The 10694-nt window shown below is 43.1% G+C and overlaps 1 non-coding gene across 1 annotated transcript; it reads right to left on the bottom strand.

Annotated features, from left to right (window-relative positions):
• Positions 1–211: 211 nt before the first annotated feature.
• On the bottom strand, positions 212–283 carry TRNAH-GUG (transfer RNA histidin (anticodon GUG)). Its single transcript has one exon. It is a non-coding gene; the product is annotated as a tRNA-His (tRNA).
• Positions 284–10694: the final 10411 nt, after the last annotated feature.

Raw genomic sequence — 10694 nt, 5'->3', positions numbered from 1 at the left:
GCAAATAAAAAACCCCACACGCAACACACTTGCAACAGGATTAGTGCATTAATAAAGTCACTCTGCATATGCCATCTCCCTAAAGTTGAAAATATTCATAATGATTTCTGTTTTATTGATTTTCATGATGGCATGTCTGGTTGCAAATGTTGTTTAGATGCAATACAGCTTGGGATCAGTCTTATTCTCTTCCAAAAACCTTCTCCCCTCCTGCCGTGACTCGGATTCGAACCGAGGTTGCTGCGGCCACAACGCAGAGTACTAACCACTATACGATCACGGCAAGCTACTGAAGAGCTGAGCACTAAGCTTTCTCTAAGAGCTATTGCAATATTAAAATTTGTGGAAACACTGCCATCTATTGTCTAAATATGTACACTTTCTTAATATTGGGAAGGAGAAGCTGTGTTCCCGTGATTTCTAATTATTTAGAGGAACAATAACAAATTCCTTGAAAATAAAACTAACGTCTTCTTGGCTGAGTAAATTGTAATAGGAGAGGATTCACTGGGTTTGCTGTCCAGGAAATGGTGATGAAGGTAACAAGACTAAGAGATACCAGTCTGTTGACTCACACTTCCTATGTTTAATCAATGATGGATATGGATTTCCCACCCCAACCACCACCAAATAATGTTGCATTGAATAACATATGAGCCTCTTTTGTGCATTTTTTCACCACTAGCCTTATTTCTATTTGCTTAGGCAGCACAACAATAAAAAATATAGCAAGAACAAAATGGCCTGAGGACTGCAGAGACTCAGACAGACTTGCTTTTCCTACTAGGAGAAGCCAAAGTCAGTACATCCTGACTGAGGAAAGGCTCCCTTTCAAACTCATTGATCCCTGAAGCTAGTTTTCTCCCCACCAGAATATAGGCCTTAAAGCCACAATAATCTCAGCAAGAAAAGCTTCCCAATAACATTAGCAAGCCACCACACAAAGAAACTGGAGTGTTCTATGCTAGATAAGTTTCAAGACGAAATTTATTTTAGCTTTCTTTGTTGTAAAATTTGAAGTAGTAAGTGGTCTACACAAGATATTCCAGGGGCTGAAAATCTTAAAACAAAACGCACAGAAATATCTATTTCTAATCAATGGATTGTTATCAGGGTGCCTCCTTTAATTCCTCTATACAGAGAGGACCTGGGAACAGCTGGAGCTAGCTGGCACTATGTGTGGGTGGCAAGAACCTCATGCATGTATTGATTGAGTGCCCACAGCTCCAAGCCTTCTAGAAGGAGGATATCTCAGAAGAGAAAAGTTTCAGACATAAATGTTCACTCACTCACTCCCATCTGATCATCTATAGTCCCTCTTATTTTTCTTCAATCTTTCACAAATACATCTTCCTTCTATGGCCACATAGAAGATTCTTGCTTGGAGTTCCTGCTCCAGAGCCATGCCTGCCCTCCATAGGAACCAGGCAAGGCATTCTCTGGCCTGAACAGGAACACATGTGAGTGAGTCTGGTGAAAGGTAACCCTGTGGCAAGGGGGCAAACCAAATCTCCTGGTCGACAAAAGAGGACATGTTTCCCAAAGTATAATCATTCGTGTACCACCTTCATAATTTTTGTTGTGGGCATGTACCAACTGAACCACAGGAGAAATAATATTTTTAAAAGATTAACTCATAGCATACAAATTGTGGAACCAGACTATCTGGATTTGAATTCGGGCTCTATCACTTACTAACTGGGGGAACTCGGGCTGCTTATTAACCTCTGTGCTTCTGTTTTCTCATCGATTAAGTGGAGATAAAAATAGCAACTATTTCATAGGATTGTTATGAGGGTTCAACAGACAAGTACATGTCAACGACCTAAAATAGGTCTGTCACATGGTAAGCACGATAGAAATGTTAGTTACATTACTATAATTTAAATAAATAAATTTTCAAAGGAAAGTTTATAACATTCCATATATTTAAAAAACATAGTATCACATTCCATAAATAGAGGTCACTCTAAAATGTGAAAACAAACCAATAGAACTCCAAGCTCAAGTTCTGCTCTGTGTTTAAAAGGCAGGTGAGCAGGAGATCTGTTAAAGCCTCACCAGCCTCAGAACCAGGCTTCTTCTGGACTCTTCCAAATGACCACAAAAGATTTGAAAAAGGAATAACTTTCTCTTTACAGATTTTAATACTATTAAATGCCACACCCATTAAACTCCTTAAATTACTTCACACATTGGATCTGTCTGCCTAGGTCATACTATGTGACAATGCTCAAATCCTAGTGACTTGGAATAAGGAAGGCTTTCCCTCCCTTGCACTGATCCACATTCATTGCACGGCCCTGCTTTCTGTCTCCTCACTCAGGGAACCAGGTTAAGGTAACAACCACTGTCATGAACACTGCTCATTGCTTTGGCAAATGGAAAGAGCTCTGCAGATTCCGGAAAGCTGTTCTTACAACTCACTGGCTAGATCTGGTTCCGTGGCCTCAGCTTGCTATAAAAGTCCCAGGCAGTGCATCCCTGCCATATGCCCGGAAAGCAGGGAGCTGGAAATCTTAGGTGAACATTACTCAGGACTTCCAGCCATGCCACTACTGGTGAATCTCAGCTGGGAGAAGTCTTTGAGGCTGTGTACCTCAAAACATACATGACTGGGGAGCAAAACCCTGACACGGAGAAGTGTTCACCAGGTAAGGTTTTCATTTGGTATCTGTATGGGCTTCTCCCTTACTTGATATCAGTCATTGTGTGCATAGACTCTGAAAGGTTCTTGCCTGTTACAGTGAGATGGACTTTTGAACAGTTACCAAATTTCTCCTGCACATTCACTGTCTTCTTAGGATATGCATTCAGATTTCTTCCACAGCACCAAGTACCTGCGACTCACTACAAAGGGAAAAATCCATGGAACCAAAACATGGTTTCTGATGGCATTTGCAACTTCTTTGCAACCTACCACCTGATTTTTTTTTTCTCTGATTGTGCTATCTCAATAGTGACATTATTATCACTCTCCCACTAATTTATTCATGATTCACAAAGACTTGGGATCTACTATAGTTCAGTTATTTTTTCTGAATCTTAAGGATTCGGTGGAGAAGAAAACAGAAATGGATCATGATTTCACACAATTTATAGTCTAGTGACTGAGATATAGATGAATAGAGATAATATATGAGTTGGCACCCCGGAAGGACATACATATTTCCTTAAAGTTTTCAAATGAGGCTGAAGTTGAGAAAGGCAGGGAAGGCATTATGAGAGAGAGGGAGGAGAGAGGGAGAGAGAAAGAGAGAGAAAGAGACAGAGAAGAAAGTGGCCTGCTTTGTCTGGATTCCAGTTCTTTCTCCAACCTTTCTCCCTGTGTGACCGTGGACTAGTCACTTGACCTCTCTGTGTCTCTATTTCCTCATCAGAAAGGTAAGAGAAATTGGTCTAGATGAGCTTTCAGATTCTTTACACCTCTGATATGCCATACATTTAATATAGGGAAATACATTTACGAACAATAGCCAAATGTAAAAAGTGTGGAGGAAAAAACACCTATTCAAAGCAGGAAAATCTTATAACTATTATAGTTACCTTTTATGTGTTTTCTTAAGTTCATGGAAGCTGTCCCTTTGTCAGCTTCCAAATGTTGTCAGCCTTATTTCCCTGCCTATGGCAACACATTTTAAATAGATAGGGATCAGTCTGCTGTATGAGTGATTTAAGTTGGGTGTAAGCGAGAAGTTCTTGCTTGTGTGGGGCATTCAACTATGGAATTCATTCCCAAAGAAGATTGTTGACTTCCCCTTTCAGAGTTTTAAAAATAAGATGAATGTTTACCAGGGGCTCATCGTTCCATGTGAGAGAGCTTGGCTTTCCTGCCTCTCCTCTGGCCTCCTGGTGCTGCTCTTCTGATGGAGTTGTTCCTCTCCCTGGTTGTTTATAATGGATTCTAGCAGAGGAGCCTGGAGCTGACAGGACGGCCCGGGACCGGAGGGGGTCTCCCACCTCCCCAGCTGAGTCCTATCTCCAGCGTCGCCACTCCTACCCCTTTTCCCAGGCCACTCTCTGTGTTCTCCTGCTGGTCCCTCTTCTCAGTGTGCCTCCTGCCTCGCTGGGCGTAGGGAAATGACAGATCCATCACTGGGCTGGAGGCCAAGAGTGGCAATCCGTGGGGCTGAGGCTGGCGCAGTGCCCAGTTTTCAGACAAAGACAGGTTGGGAACCCCCCTGCAATGAAGGCTCCACGGTTCCCTCCTCCCAGAGTCCTGTCTCTTGTTTCTTAGGTACTTTCTAGAACACCACCCCCATCCTTGTGTGTGTGCGCGTGTGTGTGCGCGTGTGTGTGGGCAAGCGCGTGTGTGTGTGAGATGGAGAGAGGTTGGTGGGGAGTAGATGAGCGGGAACTGAGAAGCAGGGAGGGAAGGAGAGAAAGGCTGGACAAATCTTGTGCTTGTAAGGGTACCAAGGATTGCTCATATACTACACACACTTATGGAAATAAATCATATTTTTAGGGGGAAAATAAGATAGCTGAAAGCAGAGGAAGCCCAAGTCAGTTGCAGCTCCGGATTTCAAGCTTCCAAATACATCACCGTCATAAAGAAATGCTGGGTGCTAAATGGTCTTAGGTGTGACCATCTCAACGCTTCCTGTGTGTATCAGAAAATCGTTGATCCTGAGACAGCGTGAAACACCAGAGAACAACGCATTATTTTCAGAATTCTTGTAACCACAAAATGTTTTAACAGTTTACATTTTTGAGAGTAAACTGCCTGGAGTGATTTTCCCCCTTGCTTATTAATGAATTCTATTTAACCAAGTCAGAAATCTTGCTGTGGGGAAAGCTGGAAAGGAGGTGGTGGGGGTGGAGAGGGGTTGTTGGTTGGTGGTTTAATTTTAATTTTTTTTGCCTGAAGGCACCATTAGAAAACTCCAGATGCAAAGCTTTCTAATAGAATTCTTCATCAGACACAGCCCCCTGGAATACATGGGCCTAACCTTTACGATCTGGCGAGCCAGGCCTCTATTTGGAAACCTTGTGAGGGGGGGCTGATCCATTAATGATAATGTGTAATAACAAAGAGCCAGGAGAACAGCTGAAGGCCTGGAGCGGCAGAGAATGAGGGCTCTGCGTGTAGAAAGAGGGGTGGCAACAGGACGCCCGAGAAAGAGGGACATGGGGTGGAGAGAGGGATCGCTGCGTAGTGGAGAGCCTGGGAACGCTCCCAATGACCATATTTTCTCTTCCCATCACATTAAGATTCTGAGGTTTTAAGACAGAAAAGTGTTGGCAGGAAGGAGCCCAGTTAGCATTCTGGATTTATGACCAAGAGGATTCTAACCAATCCCTGTGGAGCTACTTTTTGTTGAGAAGTTTCAGGCTGGGCGTTGTGGCTCATGCCTAAAATCCCAGCACTTTGGGAGGCCGAGACAAGAGGATCATTTGAGGCCAGGAGTTTGAGAACAGCTTGGGCAACAAAGTGAAATTCCCTCTCTACAAAAAATAAAAAGATAGCTGGGCATGGTAGCACAGGCCTGTAGTCCTAGGTACTTGGGAGGCTGAGGTGGGAGGATCCCTTGAGCCCAGGAGGTCAAGGCTATAGTGAGCGGAGCTCATACCACTGCACTCCAGCCTGGGTGACAGAACGAGGCACAGGCTACTTGAAGGTCTGGGGCCGATAGCCTTGGATAAATGATTTAACCTTTCTGTGTTTAAATTTCCTTCCTAAAAAGGGGATAATAATAATAGCTACTTTATAGGGCTGTTGTGAGGATTGAATCAACATACAATGTGCTTAAAAGAGTGCCTGGTACTTAGTAAGTGCTTAATAAATATTAGCTATACTTTGGCCACCCCAGATGTGGGAGTGAGCTTCCCTGAGCCTCAGGCCAGAAAGAGAGGGTGCCAGGAGAGCTGGCACATGCTGAGCCCCAGAAGTGGCCTGAGATTTAGGGACTGGGCTCTGTTTATAAGAAGTGGCCAGGGCCAAGGGGTGAGTTGGACACCAGATGGGCCAGAGTGCCTCAGGGTCTGGACAGGTGGTTCCAATTCCAGAGATAGGGGCATGACAGGGGCATGTGGGGAAAACAAGTAGAGGCAAAAACAGGTGTAAGGGTTGAAAACAGAAGCCAAAGCAGTTTGCCCCAGTTTTGGGCTGACACATTGCCCTTTCTGCCCTATATGAACCAATATCTCAGTCAATTTCGTCAGGAGCTAAGTGGGCAAGGCAGGAGAAGAACTTTGGGTGGAAATTGGAGGGAGAAGGGATGGTTGAGCCACGTGGCAGCTGGAAGTCGTTCCTCAAAGCCCTTCTCTGTAGAATGATCCAGGCATTTGGCTCACCTGGTGGACCTACTTTTTGTCTAGATTTGTTCTTTTCGTGGTGACAATGAGCTTGCTCTGAAAATGGCTGAGCCCTCACATGCATGAGGCACCTGGTGTGAGCTGGGGTGGGGCTGGGGCAGAGCTCTGCAAGGGGCTCTGCAAGGGGCCAGCTGTGTCTTCCTCATCTTTCTGTCTCCCACACGCTTCACCTTAGCACCTAGGACAGAGCACACGCTGACTAGATTGAAATATTGAATTGGCCTGGGTGTGATCCAGAATCCCTGAAGTGCGGTCTTATTTTAGAGTTTCAGAAGGAGCTGATATCCATTGAAGGGCTCTTTAGTTGGCCTATTTTTCTTACAGTTAGGTGTTTTGTTATTGATGATTTTAATTTTGCCTCTTCTGAAGTACATTTCACAAATATACTTGTTGAATTACACAGGGTCTATGTCCAATTTTGACCTTCTTTATGAATGTCAAAAATCACTAGGGCCGCAATCTCTCCTGATTAAAGCGGGGCTATGAAATAAACAAGCACATCACTGATCAGGAAGAGACTGCTGTCCAACTGATCTGCCCTTGATAATCTGGCAATTCCAAAATACATGAAAATACTATTTGCATCCCCTGATAACAATGCCTCAGTCACTTGAGTGAGAGAGAAACCAGGGAACTGGATAATGCAATGAAGTGAACACAGAATTAACACTACATTACCTGTTCATGTTTCATTCTGCTTTGTTCATGATGAAGTTTATAACCTGGGAACATTCATTTATCCTCCTTTGCCTCATTGACTTTAAAAAGAATAGTAAACCTGCTGTTTTTCTAATACACAAAGGTATCAAGAGAAAAATGTGAAATATTCAGAACAGTTTGAAAGGTGTTGTGTAGAACATACAACTGCAATTTTTCTTACTACTATCATCATCATGACAGCCATTCCTGATGTGGAAGATAGATATTAGGTTTAAAACATGAAGCCAGATTTTTACCCTAGGTAACCCTAGAACTATAAAGATATCTTGGATAAAAAAAAACCTGGACCCTTGACAGCTTTCCCTTAATTATCATCAATTCTTTGAGTGGGTTCAAAAAAAAAAAAAAAAAAATGGAGAGAGAACACCAAAAAGAAAAAAAAAAAAAAAAAAAAGGAGGGAAAACCAGCCTAATTGAATGTAGGATAAACTATTCATTAGCAAGCTAAATAGCTACGACATTTAATAACCTGTAGTGCCTCATGGAAAACCAAGACATTGCCAAAAGTAATTGAAGTTTGTGATTCTCCAAACTGTTATTTAAAGCAGGATTTGGCAAGGCTCAGTGGGTCTGCGCCGATTTTAATTGCATTTTTAAAATTCAGGATGGAGATTTCGTTTCTTTTCTCGTTATTTGTGTAGCGAAGTCCCTTTATGGTGAACGTGCTTATAGTGAAACCTTATGCGGTGATTTTTAAAGTTCAAAGCATGTGGGAACCATCTATATCAAAACCCATACTTTATGTTCTGACCTTTTAACTGATTCCTGGTTGCATATAGCCCACAATTCTTTCTCCTTCTCCTTCTCCTTCTCCTTCTCCTTCTTCTTCTTCTTCTTCTTTTTTTCCTGCCTGACATCTAACAAAGCAGCCTCAACGCTTATTACTATGACAAGCAGCTTCCTGGGGTGTCAAGATGGGCTTGACCTCAGGAGAGGGCCTCCTCCAGTGGTGAGTGAATGGGCCGTGGAAGAGAATCACCAGGTGGCCATGTCTGCCTGTGGAATAAGCAGTAGCTGGATCCATCCCCATCCATAGACACCCAGAGACCATTAAATATATACAATGCATTTATTACAAACCCTTTGTACAGTACATTTACGAGAGGCAACTATGATTGTATTACCCTCAAAATTACTGAAGGGCTTCTCCGTTCCCTTGTAATTTCCCATGAATGATGGTTTTAAAATAGCTACCATTCGTTGAGTACATAGTAATACGGCAGGCACTGTGCTAAACACTTCACAGGAATTAGGTCATTTCATCCTCAGGAGAACCTTCGATATGATTTTCTTCATTATACCAAGGTGCAGAGTTGGTGAAGGAGCTTGCTCAGGACCACAGAGCCAGAGCTGCCAGGGCTGGGACTGGAGCCTGGGAGGCTGACTCTGGGTCCTCCTCGCTTAATCGCCACCCTCTCCTATAATGCTGGTTAGTGTGCTGGACCCCATGTGTGAAATCTCCTGACGTTCTCTCCATTAAAATTTCTGTCTCTGGTGTCTTATCACACAGGAACATGCATCTCTGATTGCTTTAGTTTCTCGCCTTGTAAAAAAGGTTACCTAATAATATCTTCCACAAGGGGTCGTTGCGAGGATCAAATGAGCATGAGCAAAAAATGCATTTGATAAAATGTCCAGTAAAACATGGCCACGTATTAGTCCGCTAGGGCCGCCATAACAAAGCACTACCACTGGGCAGCTTAAACAACAGAGACTGATAGCCTCACAGTTCTGGAGGCTACAAGGAGCTTCCAGGGCTCGTTCCTTCTGAGGGCTGGGAGGGAGAATCTGTCCCAGGCCTCTCCCCAAGCTGAGGGTTTGCCGGTAATCTTTGGCGTTCCCTGGCTTGGCATCACTCTAATCTCTGTCTTCATCTTTGCATGTGTGTGTGTCTCCTTGTCAAACTTTGCCTTTCGATAGGACACTAGTCCTATAAAACTTGATTATCTCTGTAAAGACCCTATCTCTGAACAAGGTCACATCCTGAGGATCTGGGGGTTCAAGTCCAACATACCTTTTTGAGGGGACAGAACTTAACCCATAACAAACTATGAACTGCTATTTTTATTAGCAACAATGGTATCAGTAATGTGTATAACTAGAATATGTTTCTTCTATCAGGTATAGTGTTTGCAGTCTGCGGAAGGCTATTATGCACAAGGCTTTGACCCAGGGCCACACTTGCGACATGGCCAATCCCAGGTGTGGAGGCAGGCAAACCTTTCACAGATCTTTAAATCCCCACCTCCCATGACTCTTCTGCCTATATGTGGCGTTGCTTCTGTCCTTCCCAGAATGCAGGACAGTGGGAGACCGACTCACAGAACTTTGGGAAAGGAAGGTCAAGGTTCACAGCTAACTATGGCAGTGCTCAGGGTAATCAGTTGGGCAGTGCCAGATTTTTCTTCTTGAGTGTCGTCTGAGTGATCACCTCGGCTGTCCTTCTTGGCAGTCTCCATGCTCCCCACTTCCATCCTCCATGCTTGGCGATTACTTCCTATAGATGGGCTTCCAAACCAATGCCTTCATCTGAAGCTTCTCTCAAAAAACATGATGCCATATTTCTAATTAGCTACCCAGCCTCTTTGCTGACTGTCTCATAGGCATCTCAGGTTTACTGTCCAGACTGAAGTCAGGTGTCTCCCACCCACCTACCCTTCTTCTTCCACATCACATATCTCAGGTAGAGGCACTGCCATTCCTCAAGCTTCATGAGCCAGATGAAAACTTCGATGCCATCCTCAGTCCCTTTCTAAGCCACGCTTCTCCATTCTATTTATTCTAACCTGGCCCCAATTGCAATACGTCCTCCTCTTAACACTCTCAGGGATATCTCTTCATCTTTACTTCCCAATTATTTTAGTACAGGCATTTGGCATTCTTGACTTCCTATTTTTGCCTGTGGTCTCACCCTTTAACTTTCCACATGTACAAAGTTACCATTCTAAAATGTAAATCTAGTGGCATAAATCTCACGATAGACTGTAATATCCATGAAGACAGAAACTGACTTACTGATGTGGATGTATTCTCACTGCTGAGCACACTGTCTACCTAACATGTGGGAGGTCCTCAATTAATATTTACTGTATGAAAAAAGAACAGAAAATAAAAATTTCTGTGTCACTATCCATTGTCCACAAAGTCCAAACTGTTAAACAAAACATCAAAGGCTCTTCAGTGTGTGTCCCCAAACTATTTTTCTGGCAATATTTTCTACCTCTGTTCAGTCCCTCATACTAAGACCAGCTAAGCAAAATTATTTGTCATTTTCTAAGCATATTTATGATTTTCATGACCCTAATCATGCGAAATTACATATTTGATGTGTCAGCTTGAGATGCTAATGAAAGATCCAAATGAAGATATCAAATATGCTGTTAGGTACATGAACCAGGAACTCACAAGAGAGGCTTAGGGTTAGAGTAAGAGGTTTGGAAGCTGCCATATATAGATGGTGTTAAAACCAAGGCAATGAAAGAACACACCTAGGGAGAGAGTGTAGATTTAAGTAGAGTATTCATCAATTCAACATAGATCATCAAACCAGACACAGAGTTTAGGTAACAGTAGGTCATTCAAGTGGCACAATCTAGAAGGTAATGGCTAGAAAAAATTGACGCTTGGGCTGGGTGATGGAAAGAGATAAAAATATA

The sequence above is a fragment of the Macaca mulatta genome, chromosome 15 (genome assembly GCF_049350105.2).
Source record: "Macaca mulatta isolate MMU2019108-1 chromosome 15, T2T-MMU8v2.0, whole genome shotgun sequence".
Taxonomy (NCBI): domain Eukaryota; kingdom Metazoa; phylum Chordata; class Mammalia; order Primates; family Cercopithecidae; genus Macaca; species Macaca mulatta.
Note: the sequence above shows the minus strand (reverse complement) of the source record. Positions and strands in the feature narration are given on the sequence as shown.